This window comes from Elephantulus edwardii, unplaced genomic scaffold (assembly GCF_000299155.1).
Source record: "Elephantulus edwardii isolate Elephantulus edwardi_28Jun2011 unplaced genomic scaffold, EleEdw1.0 scaffold00125, whole genome shotgun sequence".
NCBI classification, from domain to species: domain Eukaryota; kingdom Metazoa; phylum Chordata; class Mammalia; order Macroscelidea; family Macroscelididae; genus Elephantulus; species Elephantulus edwardii.
The window spans coordinates 4,969,034-4,979,384 of record NW_006399875.1 but is presented as its reverse complement, the minus strand read 5'-3'; the positions used below and the strand labels follow the sequence as shown (position 1 = coordinate 4,979,384).

General features: G+C 41.0%; 1 pseudogene; it reads right to left on the bottom strand.

The window, feature by feature from the left end:
- Positions 1-4,482: 4,482 nt before the first annotated feature.
- Positions 4,483-6,238, bottom strand: LOC102845734 (annotated as a pseudogene).
- Between the last annotated feature and the right edge of the window lie 4,113 nt (positions 6,239-10,351).

Below are 10,351 nucleotides of genomic sequence, written 5' to 3'. Positions count from 1 at the left end.
GGTGCCACTGTTGTAGAATGGGTCTGACATCAGGGTGGGGGTATGACAGAAAAAACTAGATTTGCTTGTTCTTTTGGCAGTCTCTGGTATCTTCAATCTTCTTCACCAATAGCACATTAAAGATATTTTCTTTCAATTTGGCACCAGTTCTTCTTATTCACTGTTCAACTTTCACATGCCTATGAAACAATTAGAAATATCATGGCTTACTTCAGACGCACCTTAGCTTTCTAGGTGATAAAAGCTCTTTAGCACTTCAAAGTACTCAGAGATGCTTGGTGAGCCCTGGTGGTCTAGCGGGCAGCAAATTGTGCTTCAACCTAAAGAAGTATTTGGAAACCCACTGAAAGGTCAGCTTTGGGTCAATTCTGACTCAGTGGCAATAGATTTATATGGATGAAGAGAAGCAATATCGCCTTACAATTCAATTAAGAAAATAATATGAATAAGACTGCTCATAAAAGTAGATATAAATAAGGCTCCTCATTAAAAGTACAGCTGGGTTAAAGCAGAGATGTTAAATGATAGAAAAAAATTATACATATTTTATGAGTCTATAATACGAAATTGTGGAACAAATAAAATTAAGATATGGTGAGGAAGAGTCAAACATAGGAGAACAATAAAACTAGTATATGGTAAGGAAGAATCAGCATGAGTATTGACTGAGAAGGCATGAAAGGGAACTTTCTAGGGTGATGGTAATGTGAAATCTTTTTATGGATTGCACACATGCATGCCTCTGTCAAAAGCCATCAAATTACAGATTTCAGATGTGTGCATTTAACTGTATGTAAATTGTAACTCAAAAAAACCTCTCTAAGCAAAATTTGAGCTCTAGGCTTGCAAGTAGGAGCCTTAGTGGCCCAGGGACTCAGCATTTAAACCATTGGTTCAAAACCCCCAGTAACTTTCCAGGAGAAAGATGTGGCAGTTTGCTTTTTTTCTTTTTAAATTATTATTCATTTTAAGGAAAATTTACAAAGACTTTGGATTTCCATTCATTCACTGTTGCACTTCTCTCCGTGCCCACCCCTCTCCCCCTGGCACACTCTTCTCTTGGAAAAGTAAAAGAAAAATTCTTTCATTGTTTTACAATCCCTCTCCCCAGGTCCGCTCCACTACGCAGCCTTCATTCTGGACTCCTGTCATGATAAAAATACCTAACCACATATCCCTTTTACACAGTTTTATCCCTCATCTGTTTTGACGCAGTATACATTATTTATCCCATCTTTCTCAGTCTCCCCCCAAACCCGATGTCAGTCCTGTTTTACAACAGTGGCACCATGCGATATTTATCCCTTTGTGACTGAGATACTTCACTCGGCATAATGTCTTCCAGGGTCACCCATTTTGAATAATATTGCATGAGTTCCTTGTTTTTCAATGCAGCATAGTACTCCATTGTGTGAGTATACTACAGCTTCTCTATCCATTCGTTTGTTGATGGGCACTTAGGTTGTTTCCAACTCCTTGCTATTGTGAACAAAGGCATACTAAACATGGGTGTGCAAATCCAGCAATTCCACTACTGGGAATATATCCCAAAGAGGAAGTTTGCTTTTGTAACAGTTTAGAGCTTTGGGCCTCTTTGGGCAAGTTCTTCTTTGTCCTGTAGGGTCAATATGACTTGCAATTGACTTGAACCTTCTGCCATTAGCTATAATATCTCCAGTACCAGGGTCTCTTCTAAATGCAGCCTGCACTTCTGACAGTTCTTTGCTGATGTGCTGTTCCAGTTATTATTTTGTTATTTGATAACTTTCAACAGAATCTTGCTTGTATGTTATATTAATGATATTGTTCGATAATTTCCACACTGTTGGATCTTCTCTCTCTCTCTCTCTCTCCCTCTCCCTATGTATTTGTGTACGTGTGTGTGTGTGTGTGTGTGTATGTGTGTGTGTGTGTATGTATGATGTCAAGAAAAGAAAAAAATATTTACCACTGGACTATTAGGCAATAGGTAACATCAAGACTAATGGAAAGGATGTTTAAACTGTCAATTGCTTCATCTTGCTTGATCCAGAATTACTACCCTTGGTACCAGCAGTAAGGAACTGAAGTGATGCATTGCACTGGGGAAATCTGCAATTAGGGACCTCTCCAAATTATTGAGGAATATTGATGTCAGTTTGAGGACAAAGATGTGTCTGAATAGGCCATGGTCTTTCTGATGACTTGCTATGCATCAGAGAATTGGACAATGAATAAGGATGGTGGGGGGGAGAATTGATGCCTTGAGCTGTGGTTTTGGAGAAGGGTATTGAACATCCCATGGATGGCCAAGAGAGTGAGCAGATAATGTCTTGGAGAAGGTGCAGTTGGAGTGCTCTTTGGATGTAAGAATGAGGCTTCATCCCACATGCTTTGGGCATGTTGTTCGGAGGGGATATTTCTTGGAGAGGGACAAGATGCAGGGAAGGATGGAGGGTTAGCAAAGGAGAGGAAGATCCTCAACCAGGTAAATTGACACTTTCCACATTGGAAAACCATTCTGGTATTTGATACCCCAATGGTATGAGGTTCAGCATCACAACAACCAGGCATGCAATTTGAATCCACCAGCTTCTCCATGCAGAAAAGATTGGCATTCACTCCCCATGTGATTCACTACCTCTGAAAACCCACCGGAAGGTCAGCTATGAGCTGATTTCCACTAGTAGATACACACATACAGTTGTTGTTATGTGCCATTGAGTTGTTTACAACTCAAAGTGATCCTGTGTACAACAGCCGTGATACCTGCTCTATCCTGAGCCAACATTACTGTCTCTGACACACCTACCTTCATTACCCCTGTCACCGAGTCAAACTATCTCATCAATGGTCTTCTACTCCTGCCTCATAGTATATATAGTTGTTATATAATACTCTTGCTGATAAAACAGCCCCTTACCCCAGTCACTGAGTCAATCCATCTCATCGAGGGTCTTCCCCTCCTACCTCATAGTATATATAGTTGTTATATAATACACTTGCTGATAAGACAGCCCCTTAAAATGAACAGCTGCATAAAATCACTTCTAGGTATTCAAGAAATTAAGTGTCCTACCTTATGTCTAGATTCTGCTCCTGGAATGACAGGTGTAAGGGCAGATCCTTTACTCTCAATTAGACCCTGGCCACTTAGAATTTCACTTTGGCCTCCCTGACATACTTCATGATGCTTACCTTTGGGGCAAGCCCAAAGGTTCCCTCTTGGTACTTTTACCTGGCTGTGATTTATGGCCTCATGACTAGATGCCCTGAGGTCATCTTGTTAGGACCCTTCAGCTTCTGATAGAAAAGCTGCACCTTGCCAAGAGCATTTATTGCCAGATGGGAGCTGTCTCAGCAGGTCACCAGAGACAACTGTCCCCAATTTATCTCCTAGGACCTAGTCTACTTGTCATGATGTCTAGCACATCTGTATGGCCTGCAGTGTGTAGCAGAACTAGGATATAGGACGTCTTACCATCCTCTGTGGAAATCCATTCTCCTACCCTCTCCTGCATATAAACTTCTCATTTAAACTCTTTATCAGCACATCCTAATTACTAAAGTGTATAACATGTTCATAGTATTTGCTAGGTAAGTATTTATTGCACAGGGTGGAGTGCTTTTATCTAGAATAATGTTCAACTCTTTATTAGTTATCTTGTTGGTAGGATCTGTTACATTAACTTTGCCTCATAGGGACTCTATGAACAGCAGATCAAAGCATGTCCCTCACTCTCTGTGCCGTGTCCAAGCCCATTTTTGCAGTCTTTGTATCCTTTGCTCTCATTGAGAATCTTCTCTATTCATGTAGTACTGTTATCACAGAATATCATAAATATAAAGCAATTATTTCACAGTTTATAAGGCTAGAAGTCTGAATTCAGGGTGTCGGGTCTAGGGAAACCTTTATCTCTCTCTGTCTCCTGGTTCTACAAGGTCCTCAGAGCAGGAACTCTGGGTCCAAAGGACCTGTTTCACTCCCAGCTCTTTCTTTCTTTCTTGCTAGTAGTATGTCTCTTTCATCTCTATTTACTCTCTCCCCTTTTACCTTTTTTAAGAGGAAAGGTGATGCAAGCCACTGCCCTGAGAACTCCCTTACATCAGACCAGCCTTTTGGCCTGGAGACATTTTGCTTCTTGTTCTAATCGCTTTGACATCAACTGATCATTGCTTGATGGTAATTGAATGCCCAGACTCAGCTCCACTAAATGCTACTTCATATCTTTTACCGTTGGGACTTCTGACTCATAGATGATCTTTCAGTGGGTTTTCAGAGGCAGTTAATAATATGGGGGAGAGATTGTCCACCTTTATTTCACAGAGCAGCTGGTTGATTCGAACCCTCTGTCTTTGGGTTGGCAGCACAATTCTTCACCACTAGGCCACCAGAAATCTACCTACAGTAATAAGTTACTATTATTATTTTTCCAAAGAAGGTCCTTTACTGAGAGCTGCTTAAAATAGTCCAGTCCTTACTTAATTCAAATAAATTTCAATTCAGCTGACGACTGATTGAGGCAAAGGCTTCCCAGTTGCGAAAGCAACGGGGGAGCGTGATCCACTCACGGCCTGGCCCATCTTCTTCAGGGTTCAACTGAGCTCCTCAAATTTATGGATCTGACGGATGAAGAAATCCCTGTAGCGCCTGGCAACCTTGGTGTCTAGAAGTTGACCTCCGAGGTGGACTGAAATTTCCCGTCCAGGATGGAGATGCCGCTGGTACACACCAGGTTCTTCATCTTGTGCTTGAAGACCAACAGCTGGATCCGGAACTCCTGCTCTGTGAGGTCCAGGAAGGCGGCCAGCTTGGCCACGGGCATGGTGGTGTAGAGCTTGAGGAAGCTGCGGATGGTGGAGAGCTGGGCCTGCTGCTGGACTTCGTCCGAGAAGACCTTCAGCTGCTCCAGGAATGGCTCCTTGTGGTAGTTAGGGTGCCCGTTGTCGTAGTTGGGCACCACGGGCGACAGGAACTTGGGGCACGAGTAGCTGAAGAGCTCCTCGTAGACCCGCGGGTCTCCCGTCTGCACGCGCAGCATCTTGTCGCCGTACTTCTCCCGCCACTGGAGGTGGACGCTCTCGTCGATGCGCATGGGGTCCATGGTGAGGGCGATGGCCAGCAGTGCGTGCATCTGCTCGTTCTGCTTGTTGATCATCTCCTACTTACACGTGGTCCGCTGGAACATGCTCTTGGTCCTCCGGATGGAGAAGAGGATGTTGGCAAAGACCCAGATGGCTCCTGGTAGCGGCGCATCATCAAATAGGCAAAGCCGATGTAATAGTACGTGGTGACCTGGCACTCGGGAACCCGGGAATACATGCTCTTCATGTTGAGCTCAATGTTCTCCGGCACCTGGATGGCCTGGTAGGAATCCTCCAGGAGGGAGTGCAGACGCAGAAGCCCCACCAGGCTGAAGTAGCCAAGCATCTTGTAGAAGGATTGCCCTCCATACTCCCCGGTCACGCTCTCAGGATCACCTCCACTTATGTACATCTCCAGCTGACAGTTGATATTGGGTTTGTCTATCAGGGAATGAAGGACGTTAAGGACACTGTGAACATTCCAGATTTTGGGATTGGATCGGAGAAAGTCAATCTCCTCCTCTGACTTCTTGGCAGTCTTACAGCGGTATTGACTAAAGGACTGAAACTGCTAGATGAACTCATCGATGATATCCCAGAGCCACTTGTTGGGTAGTTCCAGAGGGGCGGGACCACCAGCATTAAGAATGTAGTTGAAGAGAATGCAGTAGTTGTAATAAGATTCAAACCTCTGCTCCAATGAGGGTCCCCCGCTGAATTTGGCATAGATGTGTCTGTAGCATAATTCTTTGTACAAAATCAGGAAGACAGCATCATTGCCAACCTGTGGAGCAATGGTTTCAGCTTCAGGCCAATGTGTATTCTTGAAGAATCTCTTCGTCAGCTTGGTCCAGCTGTTCTTATAGATGTCCTGGATCTCCTTCTGGTCAATCACATCGCCGGAGACACAACTGGCCTGCAGCTCATAGACCTTCTGGTCGATCAAATCTGAGACTGTTTTATGGAAATACTGGATGAAGTTCTTGATGACTTCTGGGATCACCTGATATGTCTGCTGCTTGTACTGCCATTTGTAAGCCAGGTCCTGCTTTGGATCTCCTGTGTGCATATCATAGTTGCCAGATGGATAAGCATAGGGATCATAAACACCATCGGACTCGTAATCATCAGAGGGGTAAAACGTGGCTTCTGCGTTCGGCAACCAATAAGTCATTACTAAGAGTGCTTTGTGATCTGTGTCGCATTCCTGTCCACTATCCTGGTGGAGAATGTAAACTTGTGTCCAATATGCACTAACTTTCCTTTTTGCCTCACATTTCATAAAATACAGAGCCCATTCTATGTATCAGAGAACAAATGAGCATATTGAAGCCATTCAGTGACATAAAAAGTGAATGAATTTGGCTGTTAAATGAAATGTTGGACATTAAAAATATCCAGAAGTTCCTGAGAAGAAAGTCCAGGTGATCTAGTAAAAAAGAATAAAATAAGCAGCTGAAAATTCTGGAGCTCTAGTGGCAAGAAACTGTGCTGCAACCCTGGAGACTTGAATTTCGAGGCCACCAGCTGCCCTGTGGGAGGAGGATGGGAAATCTCCTCCAGGTGATTAACTGCCTCTGAAAACTCACCAGAGGGCCCGCCACCTAGGGGTTGGTTCCGACTCTATGGTACACAACAACAACAACAACAATGGAAAATTCTATGGAGTACTGTTCTTTTCTGACATAGATGGGACTCCCACAAGTGAGGATAAACTAGAGAGCAACTAGTTTTAGTCTACATGTTGTTGTTGATTGCCATCAAGTCAAATGTTATTCATAGAGACTCTATGAACTAAATACCTAAGGCCTTTCTGTAACTATCATCGATTCCAAGTTCATAGAGTTTCCAGAGGCATGTGGTTTAGGAAGTGGATGCCACTCCTGCTTCCAAACCTGTTTTACAACTGGGAGCTCCACCAAACACTATCCACAATGGGAAACCATTCTGGTATTTGATACCCAATGGTACAAGGTTCAGGATCACCACAACCCATGTTACTTCATACTGCACACTGACAAAAGGTGATTTATAAAGTGGAAGAGTGTTGCTCCAGGTATAAGTAGGACTACTTGCATTTAGCAGTGGTTAAGTGTGGTCAAGTCAAATACGACTGAGACTATGTTTTGCAGAAAAGATCTGAACTCTGTTCTATAACTAACATATTTCTCTACAGAACTCTGTTCTATTACTAACATCATTTCTGTACATTTATAGAGTTTAGAGAGTCTGTAGAGTTTAGAGAATATGTAGAGAATCCAGAGGCATCTAGTTTAGGAAGTGAATGTCACTCCTGCTTCCCAGCATAAATCAGTCTGGAAGCTCATCCAAACGTTGAACATAATGGGTAGCCATTATGGGATTTGACAAGACTGTGGAACAGTGTTCAGCATCACAGCAACATCAAGTTGTTCAGTTCAGTAAATAAACAAAAGATTGCTGTTTCATTTGAGGAATATTCATTCACAAATTAATAAATTTATCTGGAGGGCCCTGCAGGGTTTTAAAGCCAATGCCTTTGAGCAGACTTCTACCCTAGGCAAAAGCTCAAGGACACACACCCTTGAGAGGAAAAGAGCAGCAATACACATCAGACATGGCCCCTGAAACCTCTCTCACGTGCCCATCAGGGCTGCCATCAGATGCAGCAAAACAGCCAAAGTTCCAGAATGGAGGTTCCAGGCTCCAGACAGCAGGAGTTTTAATATCACATATTTAAACCACTGACAGGGTTTTAATATTACAGGCAAGTAAAATCTTGTTGAAGATTACTAAAAACAACTGGAACTGTTTTTATACATTGACATCACTGTCACACATTCAAGATGGATTCAGAAGAGGCTACTGCTGATGTAAGATTGTTATGCTAAAAATAAAGAATCTCAGAAAACAGTTGACTTTTTAAATTAACTGTGCAAAGAGGTACTGTGGATTATAATAAATTATGGATAACACAAACAGATTGGAATTCTAGAACATTTAATTGTTTGTTTAGAACCTGTATATAGACCAAGCAGCAGCTATTTCTACATAACAGGGGATACTGCATGATTTAAAATCAGAAAAGGTTTAAAATCAGTAAGGTTAAATTATTTCATTAAACCTATCCAAATTGTCTGCTGAGCAATAATTCAAGAAACCTGACTATTGGAGAAAAATTTTGCATCAGAATTAGATGAAGACAACATGAGATGGTACAACTTTGCTTGCAGAAAACAAAGACTTGAGGCACCTATGAACATCCAACATCAAGAGGGGGAAAAAACCCAAATCCTTACAACTAGACCAGTAAAGAATACCCTGATGAATGTAGGGAGTTTTAGACAAAAGCCTTTATAGTCAAATAAAAGAGACTTAGGAGGATGTCTTATTTCAGCTTTTTAAATTAATAATATCCTGTGGACGATTAGTTACCATCAAATATGAAGGAATAGCCAGAGCAAAACTTGTTAGAGACTATCACTCCTCTTTCTGGATGAGGTAAAGTGGACGATCATTGAAAAAGAGGAAGACCATTAAGGAGATGGATTGACTGCAACAGTGGACTTAAACAGAGCAAAGCCTGTGAGGTTGTGGCAAGATTCTGTTATACATAGGTTCATTATGAACAACTTCGTGTCCCTTAACAACTTGACGGTAACAAATAACAATTAGGATAAGTCACACACATTCATGTGTACAGAGCTTTATATACGCATTTATTTTCCCAGAAATAGAAGAAGAAAAGTGCTGCTTACTAGTTTCAGTGAGATAGGAGGGGTGGCATGATCAAGAGAATGAGCAAAAAGATAAAGAGATATTGTGTAGCTTAAAATGAAGAAAATTGTGCCGCAGGGTTATATCCTTTCACCCTGTTTATTCAGTCTGGATGCTGAGCAAATAAAGAAATAGAATTCTACGAAGAACAACAGCGTCAGGATTGGAAGAAGACTCTCATTAACAACTTGGAATGTGCAGATAATACAACTTAGCTTGCTGAAAGTGAAGAGGACTTGATGCATTTACCGATAAAGGTAAAATGTTACAGCATATGGTTATGCTTGCTCCATAGAATGACTCTGGGAGTATTCCTTCTTTTTCTATTTTATGAAATAATTTGGGAAGTAACTGTGATAGATCTTCTCTGAATGCTTGGTAGAATTCAGCCCTGAATACATCTGGGCCAGGACTATTTTTGTGGGGGAATCTTTTGTGACCTGCTCAATGTCTTCTTTTTTCATGAGCCTGTTCAAATATCCTATATCTGTTAGTGTCATTTCAGGGGTTTGCATTTCAAGGAGTTTATCCATTTCCCTTAGGTTTTCAAAATTATCAAAGTATATCTTTTCCTAATTTTTTGATATTATTGATTTGATTTCAGCTAGTTTGATTGTGATGCCACCTCTATCATTTCTTATTCTAATTATTTGTGTCTTTCTTTTATTTTGCTAAGTCTGCCAATAGCTTGTCTCTGATTTTGACCCTTTCAAAGAATTAGCTCCTGGTCTTGTTGATAATTTTAATTGTTTTTCTGTTTTCTATCTCATTGGTTTCAGTTTTTGACCTGACAATTTCCTTTCTTCTAGAGGCTATAGGTTAGATTGTTGTACTTTTATATTTGATAGAGATGTTGCGTTAAATCAGTAATTTTGCTTCTTTCGTTCTATTTTAATGTCTTTGGCCTATTGCTATAGATCCCCTTAGTCCTTTGACACAGTGACTACTGCTGTTAGCTCTAGTGTGTTACGGAGTGTGAGAATAGCACAGGATAGGACAAAGTTCAAGTCTATTGTTCATAGGGTTGCTAGGGGTTATACTTGATGGTACCTAGCAACAATTGCTATGAACTATCTTCTGAGGATTCTCTCACTGTATCTAAGAAATTTTTGGTATATTGTGTTTCCATGACCATTTATTTTGAAGAACTATTTAATTTTGTGTTTAGCTTCTTCTAAAACTCAATCAAGTTTTAGCAGAATATTATTTAGAGTCCGTATGGGTCTTTTATAAGCTTTATCCTCCTGTCATGAATTTCTAGTTTTATGGCATTGTGGTCTGAAAAGATACTTTATTACTTCAATGCTTTTGGATTTGTTGAGGTTTGCTTTATACACTAATATATTATCATTTCTGGAAAATGTACAATGTGTACTTGAGAAGAAAGTAAATTGACTTTTAGTTGGCTGCAGTACTTTAAATATATCCACAAGATCGAGTTAACTGATTGTATGGTTTAAATCCTCTGCAACTTTGTTACGTTTCTTTTGAGTTGACCTATTCTTTGGTGAGAGTGGTATATGAAATCTTA